At 33.8% G+C, this 13161-nt stretch overlaps 1 protein-coding gene across 7 annotated transcripts in view; it reads left to right on the top strand.

Moving 5' to 3' along the window:
* The window catches only part of Rap2l (Ras-associated protein 2-like), a 101134-nt gene that overhangs the window by 78244 nt on the left and 9729 nt on the right, over nt 1-13161 (top strand). The window lies entirely within an intron of this gene.

Genomic DNA, 13161 nt, shown 5'->3' with positions numbered 1-13161 from the left:
CCGGAGATGGAGATATTTAGATTTAATGAAACATACATCAATATGAAGTATGAATTTTGTTTTGTTTTTTCGATTAAAATGAAGTAACGTTTTCTGTTTAAATTTTTTGACAATCGCGGTTTCAAAAAATGCTCTAGCATACCTTTTGGGAAAACGTTCAAAATCAGCTCAAGGGAAATACTATTCTAACTATTTTGCAGCTTTGGGAGTTCCATGAGGTGCTACATATTTTGATTGAAAACCTTGCCGAAAACCTTGCCGACAACAGGGACGTATTATTTGTCGTATTAATAATGATGACAATATATGTATCAAACATATTATTTGTATGAAATAATAAATATTATTTCAAAGATGATGACATATTATTTGTGGTGTAGGTACATTGAATAGACAGAGCATTGCTTAACAATTAGTCAAATATTATATTTTGGATCCCCGTTTTAGTTTTTCGAACTGTTAGTTTTTCAAACATATCATAAACTTTTACACAAATTTCAAGAAAATATTGTTTTGGTAGCTTGGCAGCTCTAGAAGTTCCTTGTGGTGCATGGAAAATTCTTTAATGGATGCTTTGTCTCTGAGATGCTAAAAGGATTTTGCAAAATGATTTTTAGCTTGCGAAATTATTTAAGCTTGCAAAGTGATTTTAAGGTATGGAGTGGCCTTAGAGGCAGTATCTGAAAATGAATAAGGCAGTGCTTTCTTAGTTTTGTGGCGAGTAGGTGCGCTGAGGATGACCTAATTATAATGTATATAATATAATATTATATAATATAATTATATAATAAATATAATATTAAAAAAAAACATTAAAACTAAATAAAATATCAAATTAAAGTTGCATTTATTTTTAACCTGTTTTTTAGTTTTGCTTTACAGCGGACCATTTTTTTTTTATTATTATCGTTATTATTATTCTTCATCCAAGTTTCTTTTCTTCTTCTTTTTTAATTGGGCTTTTAATTATCATATCTTCTTCTTCTATATATCATAATTATCATATCTTCTTCTTTTATAATTATCTTCTTCTTTTATAATTATCTTCTTCTTTTTTAATTATCATTATTATTATTCTTCATCCAAGTTTCTTTTCTTCTTCTTTTTTAATTGGGCTTTTAATTATCATATCTTCTTCTTCTATAATATCATAATTATCATATCTTCTTCTTTTATAATTATCTTCTTCTTTTATAATTATCTTCTTCTTTTTTAATTATCATTATTATTATTCTTCATCCAAGTTTCTTTTCTTCTTCTTTTTTAATTGGGCTTTTAATTATCATATCTTCTTCTTCTATAATGTCATAATTATCATATCTTCTTCTTTTATAATTATCTTCTTCTTTTTTAATTATCATTATTATTATTATTCATCCAAGTTTCTTTTCTTCTTCTTTTTTAATTGGGCTTTTAATTATCATATCTTCTTCTTTTTTAATTATCATTATTATTATTCTTCATCCAAGTTTCTTTTCTTCTTCTTTTTTAATTAGGCTTTTAATTATCATATCTTCTTCTTCTATAATATCATAATTATCATATCTTCTTCTACTATAATATCATAATTATCATATCTTCTTCTTTTATAATTATCTTCTTCTTTTTTAATTATCATTATTATTATTCTTCATCCAAGTTTCTTTTCTTCTTCTTTTTTAATTGGGCTTTTAATTATCATATCTTCTTCTTCTATAATATCATAATTATCATATCTTCTTCTTTTATAATTATCTTCTTCTTTTTTAATTATCATTATTATTATTCTTCATCCAAGTTTCTTTTCTTCTTCTTTTTATTTGGGCTTTTAATTATCATATCTTCTTCTTCTATAATATCATAATTATCATATCTTCTTCTTTTATAATTATCTTCTTCTTTTTTAATTATCATTATCATTATTATTATTCTTCATCCAAGTTTCTTTTCTTCTTCTTTTTTAATTGGGCTTTTAATTATCATATCTTCTTCTTCTATAATGTCATAATTATCATATCTTCTTCTTCTATAATATCATAATTATCATATCTTCTTCTTTTATAATTATCTTCTTCTTTTTTAATTATCATTATTATTATTCTTCATCCAAGTTTCTTTTCTTCTTCTTTTTAATTGGGCTTTTAATTATCATATCTTCTTCTTCTATAATATCATAATTATCATATCTTCTTCTTTTATAATTATCTTCTTCTTTTTTAATTATCATTATTATTATTCTTCATCCAAGTTTCTTTTCTTCTTCTTTTTTAATTGGGCTTTTAATTATCATATCTTCTTCTTCTATAATATCATAATTATCATATCTTCTTCTTCTATAATATCATAATTATCATATCTTCTTCTTTTATAATTATCTTCTTCTTTTTTAATTATCATTATTATTATTCTTCATCCAAGTTTCTTTTCTTTTTCTTTTTTAATTGGGCTTTTAATTATCATATCTTCTTCTTCTATAATATCATAATTATCATATCTTCTTCTTTTATAATTATCTTCTTCTTTTTTAATTATCATTATTATTATTCTTCATCCAAGTTTCTTTTCTTCTTCTTTTTAATTGGGCTTTTAATTATCATATCTTCTTCTTCTATAATATCATAATTATCATATCTTCTTCTTTTATAATTATCTTCTTCTTTTTTAATTATCATTATCATTATTATTATTCTTCATCCAAGTTTCTTTTCTTCTTCTTTTTTAATAAGGCACCCGCTACTACCAAACCTTCACAACTTCATATGCAGGCATTCCATTAAAAATTCAATTCCCGAATGTTCTTAATTTTTAAGATATAGCCTACATGGCTACATTACTAGTAGTTTTCATTCTGTTTTCATTTTCAGTAGTTTTCATTTTCATCTCGGTCATTCTGTTTTCACTGTCCTTGGTACATTAACTACTACTACTACTACTACTACTACCGTTCTGATTCTTTGAAGTGAATAATTTGAGACTTACGTAGCCATGTAGACTATATCTTAAAAAATTAAGAACATTCGGGAATTGAATTTTTAATGGCATGACTCCATATGAAGTTATGAAGGTTTGGTAGCAGCGGGTGCCAAATTAAAAAAGAAGACAAGAAACTTGGATGAAGAATAAAAAAAACTAAAAAAGAAGTTAAAAATAAATGCAACTTCAATTTGCAAGTTTTAAGAAACTTGGATGAAGAATAAAAAAAAAATTAGCTAAAACAACATGGCACCAGAAAACTTCAAGAGAGCTTAGGTTTCCTTTGAAGGTGTAGTTAGGCTATATTTAGGTATCGACAGATAGTTAATATGTGAAATTTTGTGAACGAAAAGTATTGTTGATTTTAACTAATTAGTTTTACTTATTTATTTTAATGATTAGACGTGGCAACACCAACGAAAATGAATACTTGTGGCTTAAAGCCACCACACAGAGATTTTGTGTCACGAACATGAGACAATAACCGGTGTTCATGGTCTTTATACCAGACAGTATTAGGTTCGGCTCGGTGGGAAACTACATTGTAGCTATATTTTAATTAAATATTTAGTTAATATTTTGGTTAGGTTAGTTTAGGTTACGTATTTAATATAATGCGGTCAGGGTGGCCCCCCTTCCATAATTCTTTGTTGTACTTTCCATTTTTTGGTACCAAACTGTTATATTTTCATCATATTCTGGTATATTTCATTATGATTAACCTAACTTCAATTCTTGAGTGTGTAATAGCTAACAAGGAAGTACCCAAACCATTTAATATAATGCGTCCGGGGGCCCTTATTCCCATAATTCTCTGTTGTACTTTCCGTAATCTTGTTATAAAAGTATTTTACTTTCATCGAAGTCAGGTATAGTAAATCAGGAGGTGCTATCATTTCGACTAACCGTCACAAGCACTAACCGTCATAACATCTAAAATTTTTTATAAGTTTATATAATAGTAATAAGTATATAATAGTTTACAAACAAATTTCGGCTATATATTTGCACATCAGGGAGTGGGGAAAAACATAGCATATATCATATACGTAACCTAATCTAGCCTAGGTACGTTTTCCCCCCTAAACCCCCAAAAAACTAAAGTTTTAAAATTTTAGATGTTATGACGGTTAGTGGTTCTGACGGATTTTTTTTTTTGTCGATGTTATGACGCATTTTGTAGTGCTCCTGACGGTTAGATGTTATGACGGTTAGTGGTTCTGACGGATTTTTTTTGTCGATGTTATGACGGATTTTGTAGTGCTCCTGACGGTTAGATGTTATGACGGTTAGTGGTTCTGACGGATTTCTTTTTTGTCGATGTTATGACGGATTTTGTAGTGCTCCTGACGGTTAGATTTTATGACACCTTCCCTTTCATTAGGATTAACCTAACTTCGCTTCTTGAGTATGGTGGCTATAAGACAAAAGTACCCGAAAATGTAATATTGCCATAAAATCTTCCTGAATTTGAAAGAAACAAAAGATAAAAGAAAATCTTTGTTTTAAAGGGGACCCTTCTTAAGTTTCCAGGGGAAAAATACGTTCTTGTTTTAACGTCCTTTGTACTTTAAATTAGTTTATGTTTTACTTTATTAATTTTAGTACTAAGTGCCATGATTTTCCTTCCACTAGGTTGCAGCTACTGCTGCAACCTAGTGATAACTGATGGATGCTGGATGAAAATTGTTCAAAACAGTGCGTAGACGAAACAAAAGCTTCAATTGGGCTTGTGTCCAAATAGGCTATGAGCCATCCCTTCTTGAATAAACACTTTTAAAGCTGTTAAATGTGACGTTCCTCGGTTACGATTATTCGCAGTCCTTATAAAAATAAACAATTGATTTATTGCCATTTAGAAGAATGGGCACATGAGTGGAGTTTCAACAGTTAGGTGTAACACCATAAATACCAGCTCTTCATGGGTGCGGAACGTCCTTTTTGTTTCCCTATCTCCTCCTTAGGTTGCATCTGTTTGTTATGTGGAGGGTTGTGTTTTTCATTTATGATACGGAATTGTTGATTCTTGGTTGAAACATATGGTCGTCTAGGACAAGGAAAAATTATTCCATTCCATAACGAAAATTCCAGGATGCGGAAAAAATAACAAAACTCGACCTTCATGCCACCCCTGAGATCTTCTCAAATTACGTAATTTAAGATTGAATCTGAAAGAAAATATCTTATAGCAATGGTTGGAAAAAGTTTATGGAGCAGAACTAGCATATTTCTGTGCCTTCACTAAACCGTTCTGACGATTATTCTTCCTTGTTGTAAGCAAAGTATAAACACATACTGAACAAGTACTGACAAAACTCTCCAAAAGTGACCCCGCGTACCTCAGCGCCTCTAGAGGAAAAATGCTGTACTACTTAATGGCTCCGAGCCAATAAATTAAATTTAATACAGCTTTTACGGAACAAGTATAATCACCTACGGAACTTGTGATTTATCCCCCAGGTTCGCATAGGTATGGAATCGTCTCCGGAGACGGGGACAAAGGGTCACTTTTTTTGTGTGGAGAGGTTAGGTTTTGTCAGTACTTGTTGTATGTGTTTATACTTTGGTTGTAAGCAAAGTATAATCATCTACTGAAGTACTGAAAAAACTCTCCAAAAATGATCCGCGTACCTCAGCGCCTCTAGACGCAAAATGTTGTACTACTTAATCGCTCCGAGCCAAAGTACTTTGCTCCCAGCCAATAAATTATCTCAGTCAATCGCCCCAGCCAATAGAGCGTGATTCAGGCGACGAGTTACCCGGAAATTTGTATTGAATTGTGTAACTAAGGTTCTTAACCCTAGAAGGGTAAGCTTTCGTATATTTTACGACGCAAAAACACTTTTTCGCGGTTGCCATGGAAACGGATGCATTGCGCGAACCGACCTCCCCGATATGCTAATATTATGACTAGCCAGTTCTTGTGCCGTCACCGAGTTTTTTTTATTTGAACTGTTTGGGGATATATTAAGTGTGCTCATTAAAATTTACGAAATCTCAAAATCTTTTTAACTTTTTCTCTTATTTCAGAAAAAGGGATTTTTTTACAAAAACTGGATATCTAGAAAGCTTCTTTGCACACTGAGGCTATATAAGTTGTTTAACGTTGTTGACAATCTTCGTAGCAAATTTCCTGAGCAAATAGCACATGAAAATGCTGAATTTGGCTATTTTCTGATTTAAAAAATGAGCAGCAAAAATTTTTCTTTTTGCAGAATGACTTCGCGACGGGATTCAGATGCGGCAATCCTGCGTCTGCTTGAATCAGAAAATGGTGAACCAGCAGAAGATTCTTGTAAAGACGATGAGGAGGACCAAGAAATCTTTGACATTTCTAATAGCGAAGATTCCGATGATGACTATTTTCCTCCAGACGAGAACGGATATAGCAGCCCTGATGAAAACCTTTCTACTACAGTGAGTTTAAGCCAGCCGTATTCGAAGCGTAAAAAACCGTTGCTGAAGGTCCTACATCTCCTGAATCGTCAAATGAGACCGATGACGACCCTCCTCTATCCTCTCAGCTGCCAGGGGACGAACATATTGTCATTCCAAGGACAAACTCTTTGAAAGGAAAGAATGGTCATCGATGGTCGGCTGTCCCGCCGTCCAGACCTAACAAGGCAAAGGCGAGAAACATTATTAGAAGTGTAGCTGGTCCTGTAAGAGGCGATACAAAAGCGGCCAAAAGTGAACTGTCGGCATTTCACCTGTTTTTTTCAAACGTTGGGTTCGAGAAAATAACGAAACAAAGGAACGAGCAAATAGTGAGGAAGAAAGACTTGTATTCACAGCAAAGGGCAAACATTGCTGGAATGGCTAACATAGAAGTTCGGGCTCGAGTTAGTATCCTTATTCTCTCAGGTTCACTCAAATATGGGTATCTTTCGACCGAGGAGCTCTTCGACACCCACTTGAGTGGCTCTGCATACCATGCCACCATGAGCTGTCAGCCCTTCAGATTCTTGGTCAATTGTTTGCGGTTCGATGACAAAAATAGTCGGGAAGAACGAAGAAAACATGATCCGTTTGCGCCTATAAGGGAAACGTGGGAATTGATCATACAGAACTGCAAAGAACATTTTCGCCCAGGAATCAACGTCACTATCGACAAGCAGCTTTTAGGATTCCGTGGACGCTGTCCTTTTAGAATGTATATTCCCAACAAACCTAGAAAGTACAGACTTAAGAATGTCATGATGTGCGTCGTTGGAACAAAGTACATGGTGAAAGCAATGCCATATTTGGGAAAGGCGACAAGGACTGACAGATTTCCACTAGGACCATACTATGTGCGAGAGCTCACAAGACCTATCTGGGGGACAAATAGAAATGTCACGACTGACAACTGGTTTACATCGATTCCGTTTGCAGCAGAATTACTGAAAGAACCGTATCGACTGACTACAGTTGGTACAGTACGAAAAAACAAGAGTGAAATTCTGAAAGAGCTGCTTGTAAGCAAAGGGAGAATCACAGGAACCTCAATGTTCTGTTTCGATCGGGAGCTGACTCTAGTGTCTTATCTTCCTAAGCCATCAAAAATGGTCCTGCTTCTGTCAACTTGCCATGAGGGTACCAGTATCACGTATCCAAGCAAGAAGCCTGAAATCATTGAGTACTACAATAACACCAAAGGCGGTGTAGACACATTTGACCAACTGTGTAGTTAAATGTCAAACTCTCGGAAGACCAGCAGGTGGCGCATGTGCATGTTTTATGGGCTGATCAACATTGAGTGCATCAACAGTTATGTCTTCTACCCCTTCACTATCTCCAAATCAGGTGGAAGACCACTTTCACGAAAGGATTTCATGAATGTTCTGTTCAAAGAGTTGACCCAGCCGCATATGACCACTCGCTTAGAAACCCCCACTGGGCAGCACTCGGTCAGACTCGATATCAGTCAAACACTGGAGGTGACAGGTAACATACGTTAGGGAATGTCTGTGGATGCGAGAAGAATGACCTGTAGCCTTAGCCCGGCGCGCACTTGCCGAATAACAACCAGTTTTTGCAACAATTCCCAAAAACCATTCTGTTGTGAGCATCGTGCGAAGTCATGCATACCATGTGTCTCCAAGAAATGAAATTAACCTTTTGTGCTGTGTGAAACATTATCTGAAGATCTGTTTTCGATAATTCCCTCTTACTTTTAAAATATACTTAAGTGATGAGTTTTAAAAGTCAATGTTTCTGCAAGTAGTAATTTTTACGAAAGCTTACCATCTACGTAACTTTTTGGGAAGCTTACCTTTCTAGGGTTAAAAACAACCTAAGGGTCTGTATAAATTGTGTAATAAAGGGTCACTTTTTTTGTGTGGAGATGATAGGTTTTGTCAGTACTTGTTCAGTAGATGATTATACTTTGGTTGTAAGTGACTTAAGAGGTCGCCTGTTTTAGGACAGAAGCGTACAGGCACCGAAAAAGATACTTAAGGGCAGGGTTGCCAACCGATGAGAAAAAATCACTAGATTTTAGTGATATTTTGGTTGATTTAGTTGATTTGGTGGTAGAGTCCATCAGAATTTAGAAAAACGCCTACTATAGCAGATGACATCACCGAAGCTTTAAATTCTAATAGTGCTAATATTTCTCTTGATTCTGCTTTAAGCAGCCATGTTTTTGATAACCCCAGCCACCAAGACTGTATCAAGGGGGGTGGGGTAGAGGGTGTGACCCCCCCCCCCCCCCCGAAATGTTTGTCCGACTCGTAAAAAACGTAACAAAAATGTACGTGGCCAATTATGTGATACGTTTTTAAAGTTTCTTTTTGTCAACTTGTCAATCAAAATTCATTTTGTCATCAAACAGCTCGTGGTAACGAACTGTAGCCTAAGTAAGGAGCGACCCGGCTCAATATTAACGAAAACTCTAAAAAAAGGAATTTTGATACTAATAGATACATCAAAAGAATCGAATTTTCATTCTGATTTCAAATATTTAAGTTTCATCTAGTTTAGTCCTACCCTTCAAAAGTTACGAGCCTGGAAATAGTTGCCTTATTTTCGAAAAAAGGAGAAAACTCCCCCTAAAAGTGATAGAATCTTAATGAAAATCAAACCATCATAATCAGCGTATCAGAGAACCCTACTGTAGAGGTCTCAAGCTCCTACCTGCAAAAATGTAGAATTTTTTATTTTTTTTTCTTGCCAGAAGAAAGATCACGGATGCGTGTTTATTTGTTTTCTTTTTGTTTTTTTTCCGTGAGTGATCGATCGATCCAGTGGTCATAAAATATCGCGAGAGGGCTCATTCTAACGGAAATTAAAAGTTCTAGTGTCCTTTCTAAGTTACCAAAAAAATTTGAGGGCAACGACCCTACCACGCTCATATTTTTCCAAAGTCACCCGACCAAAATTTTGAGATAGCCATTTTGTTCAGCATAGTCGAAAACCTAATAAATATGTCTTATGACTTATAAATATGACTGAAGAATTATATTAGAAGGTTATTGAGATACTACAGATTAAGAAAGTAATATTTTATTTGATTGGTTTCCCAGAGGGCAACTGCTAAAAAAAAATCATCATTTCTTTTCTGATGACATAAGATCGTTAAACCAGTAGAACTGGACGAAGCTCACACTTGAACTTGTCAACATGGTTTCTGTCAGTGGGAACATAGATTATTTCTGGTTTCATATCTTGTTTATTAATTTTTTGGCTACTACTCCATTCTTAGTGGATTGCCCATTAGAGCCGTGAATGTTATTTAAGATGTGGGTGGTTTAATTTATTGCAAAATTACAAGCAATGGCTCTAAAAGATCTGAGAAATTTGTGCGTGAGCCAGATGGCTGGAATCGCATGATGATTAGTTAAAACTTTCTAATTCATTTTGATGTTTTTTCGCCAAGGGTTTGGCTAATTTTATCTAATGAAATTTTTTAGCATGCATTTTATAGCATAACCTTGCATATACAATTTGTGACCAGAATTGCTTTCATTTATGTCAGCTTTTACCGAACTCTTTTATCACCAGGGTTTCGTTTTTATATAGCATGAAGTGGTGGCAAGGCCGTACCCAGGAGTTTTTTAAGAGGAGGTTTTACTCAAAAAAAAATTTCGGGAGGGGGGGGGGGTAACACAAAAACCCTCAGAAACGCATAAAAAATTTGTTTATATCTATTTTTGTTACGTTTTTACGAGTCAGACAAACATTTCGGGGGGTGGGGGGGTTCAAACCCCCTAAATAAGTATTATAGTTAACAGCCTTGGCAATTGCTGCTTCTTTATCGACGGATCATTTGCGGACCGCGGGATGTCAACGCACGATTTTTTGGGAGGGGGCGTGTTTTTAAAATATAGGGGGAGCAGTTTTGTTCTTTTTTTCGATCGAGATACCAAAAAAAAGTATTTTTCAAATTGCCCCTTCTCCAATTGACATGGCTGTCTCCATGCCGTGTTTCTGACTTACCCTACCTGATAAAAGGAAACAAATCAAGAAATTGAATCGCTCTGAATGGATGTCAATGGTAAGTTAACTGTTGCAGTCCCTTAAAACTGCTGTTGTAGCCTCAAATTTTGCATAAGCTTCAGCTTCAGATACGATTTTTATAATACCACTTTTCGTTATCATTGCATATTCCTGGCCTCATTAATGCCCCATTTATGCTAGAGACAACAGGGAGGATATGAAGTTTCCCTTCTCCTAATACTAACCGAAGGACTCCCTATCTTAAAGAGTGGAAATTTTTTACAAAAAACTCGCAGTTTATTCGCAGTTTTTAGTCCCCACCCTGGAAAATTCTCTGATCCCCTCCTCTCTTGATGATTAGTTATATGTCCATTGATGACAGATATAAGACAAAAACAAAGGGGGCTAAAACAAAAGGGGGTTCCTCCTTTTCCCGATGATTCGGTCTATGTCCATCGAAGACAAAGACAAGGCTAAAACAAAAGAGAGAAAAAATCCCCTAATATTCAGGTGTTAAACACCTTTCGAGAAGTTCTTTCTTGTTTCCTTATATTCAGTTTTCATTTTCTTCAAAGTTGTTTGATAACATTACTATTTATTATTCTTAATGCGTTTAGTCTTGGTTATCAATTCTAGAGCCGTCTTTATTTCCTCATATCAGCAAGAAAAAGAGATTACAATCAAAATATCTTTCATGCAGTTTTACTGAAAAAATTATGAATTCAAGTCTCTTCATATATTTTCCTTAAAATTGAGAAGAAAATTACTTAATTTCAAAATTACTTTAGAGTTTTTCTTTCATTTTGCTTAATTGGGAGATAGTTGTGATTTGATGTTTGCATCTTTGAATTCCAAGGATTTTGCTACACGAGGGGGGCTTTTTTGAAAGAAAGCGATTAAAAGCCTAACCAAATATATATTAAATTTTTGCTATCTAGCCGTATAATTGGCTGTACGTAACCATTAGCTATGAAAACACTCATGTGGTCTTATACAACGGGGGTCTGAAGCCATTCTACCCAGGGAGCAACTTATAATATATTGAATGGGTTTCTGACCATTGACAAGAGTATACGAATTTCAATATTTTTGTAAGTTGATTTTGTTCCTTTGGGATGGAAAACGTAAAACAGTAAAAAGAAGCATAATAACTACATGACGAAATTTATATCAATAAAGTCCCAATTCATTACTGCATATTTACTGCAACTTACAATATAGTGAATGGGTTCCCGTCCCTTGAGAAGAAGTATACACTACGGTTTTTTTTCTTTTGGTTTAATTTTTTTTTAACTTTCATTCAATTTTTTATTTTATTTCTATATTTTTTTTTTGTTATTTGTTTTATTTTGTATTCCCAGGCTCTGCTGTTAGTTTAAAACAGACTAGGGGAGGGTACATATAGTGCAGCCAGAGATGCAGTGGACCCTCCTAGGAGGGGGAGGGGACCCTCCTGGGGGAGGGGGAGGATTATTGTGGAGGCCTCTCAAAATAATTTTGTTAGGCTAGTGTTTTTGATGATTAAAAAGACCACATGCCAGGAACCAATACTGTCTAATTAGGCTAGAACAACAGACACCTAATAGTATATAGTGGGATATTTAAAACATTTTATAATTTATTGTATAGAACTAAAGGTACTTAGAAGGGAAATTTTTGGAAGGGATGTCATGCATAGAAGTGTTTTAGAAAATAGAATAGGAAGTAGTTGCAAAGTGGATATTAAAAATTTGGGAAATTTTGTGAGCGTGGGGATGAGACATAGGGAGGGTTTTCTATCGTAGTGTTATTTTCAAATTTGTTGTAATATCCATGGCACATGGGGCTATTGTGAGAATTATGTCTATATCAATATATCTATACGTAATTTAATTACTATTACAAAAAAGGCACAGGGCCATGACAAAAAAAAACTATCTACCTATTTAATTGACTTTGGTAATAACTGCCAAACAATGATTAATGTTCAGACATGAAATAATTGTGACGCTTTACGATGAGTACATGAAGCTGATATTTCTCATTAAACACTCAGGTCATATTTTTTTTCATCCCTGCTGTCGTATGGGCGCTTCTCCTAGTAAACAATTAAATGAGTATTCCAGAATGTAAATAAATCACAAAGAAAATTTAGCCTATAATACCAGACAATTTCCAATGGGATCCATATTTACTCTGGGGAACCAGGGATAAATATATGATGTATACAGATGAGTTTATGATCTTCAAAATAATCAGCACGTATGTGGGGGTGGCTAATAATTTTTATTTCTGTGGAAATGGTTTGAAAATGCATATTTTCGACTTTCTTTACTGAAACTAGCTAATTTATTTTTCGAAATGAAAATGATTAGCTAAAGGGAGTGGAATTGTGGCTGTGATTGTCTCGGTATAAACTTTAGAAGTATATCCACTTCAGAAGTTCTCACCAGAAATACTCCAAACAATGCTTGTTGCAGTACTTAAATGCAGCCTCAAGAAAACGTGTTGACACGATGGTGAGTATTAGTAAACCATTATTAAAAAATATATTGACTATGCTGGATGGATATTAAAGTATAAATTTGGATTGACTTAACTCTTATCTTATCTTAGTTTTTTTTTTTTTTTTTTTTTTTTTTATATTTATTGTCTCATTCATCCTTATTAGTTTATTAATAATTATTTGTCTTATTTAGTTATTTATTGGTTATTTGTTTATTGATTGTCAAATTTATTCTGATTACTTTAGTAATTATGTAATAATTTGATATTCACTTTTGATTGTCTTATTCACTCTTATTATTATTA

Source organism: Artemia sp. Qi Xiang Cuo, chromosome 18, assembly GCF_049724085.1.
Source record: "Artemia sp. Qi Xiang Cuo chromosome 18, ASM4972408v1, whole genome shotgun sequence".
Lineage (NCBI taxonomy): Eukaryota > Metazoa > Arthropoda > Branchiopoda > Anostraca > Artemiidae > Artemia > Artemia sp. Qi Xiang Cuo.
This window is presented reverse-complemented; position numbering and strand designations above follow the sequence as displayed.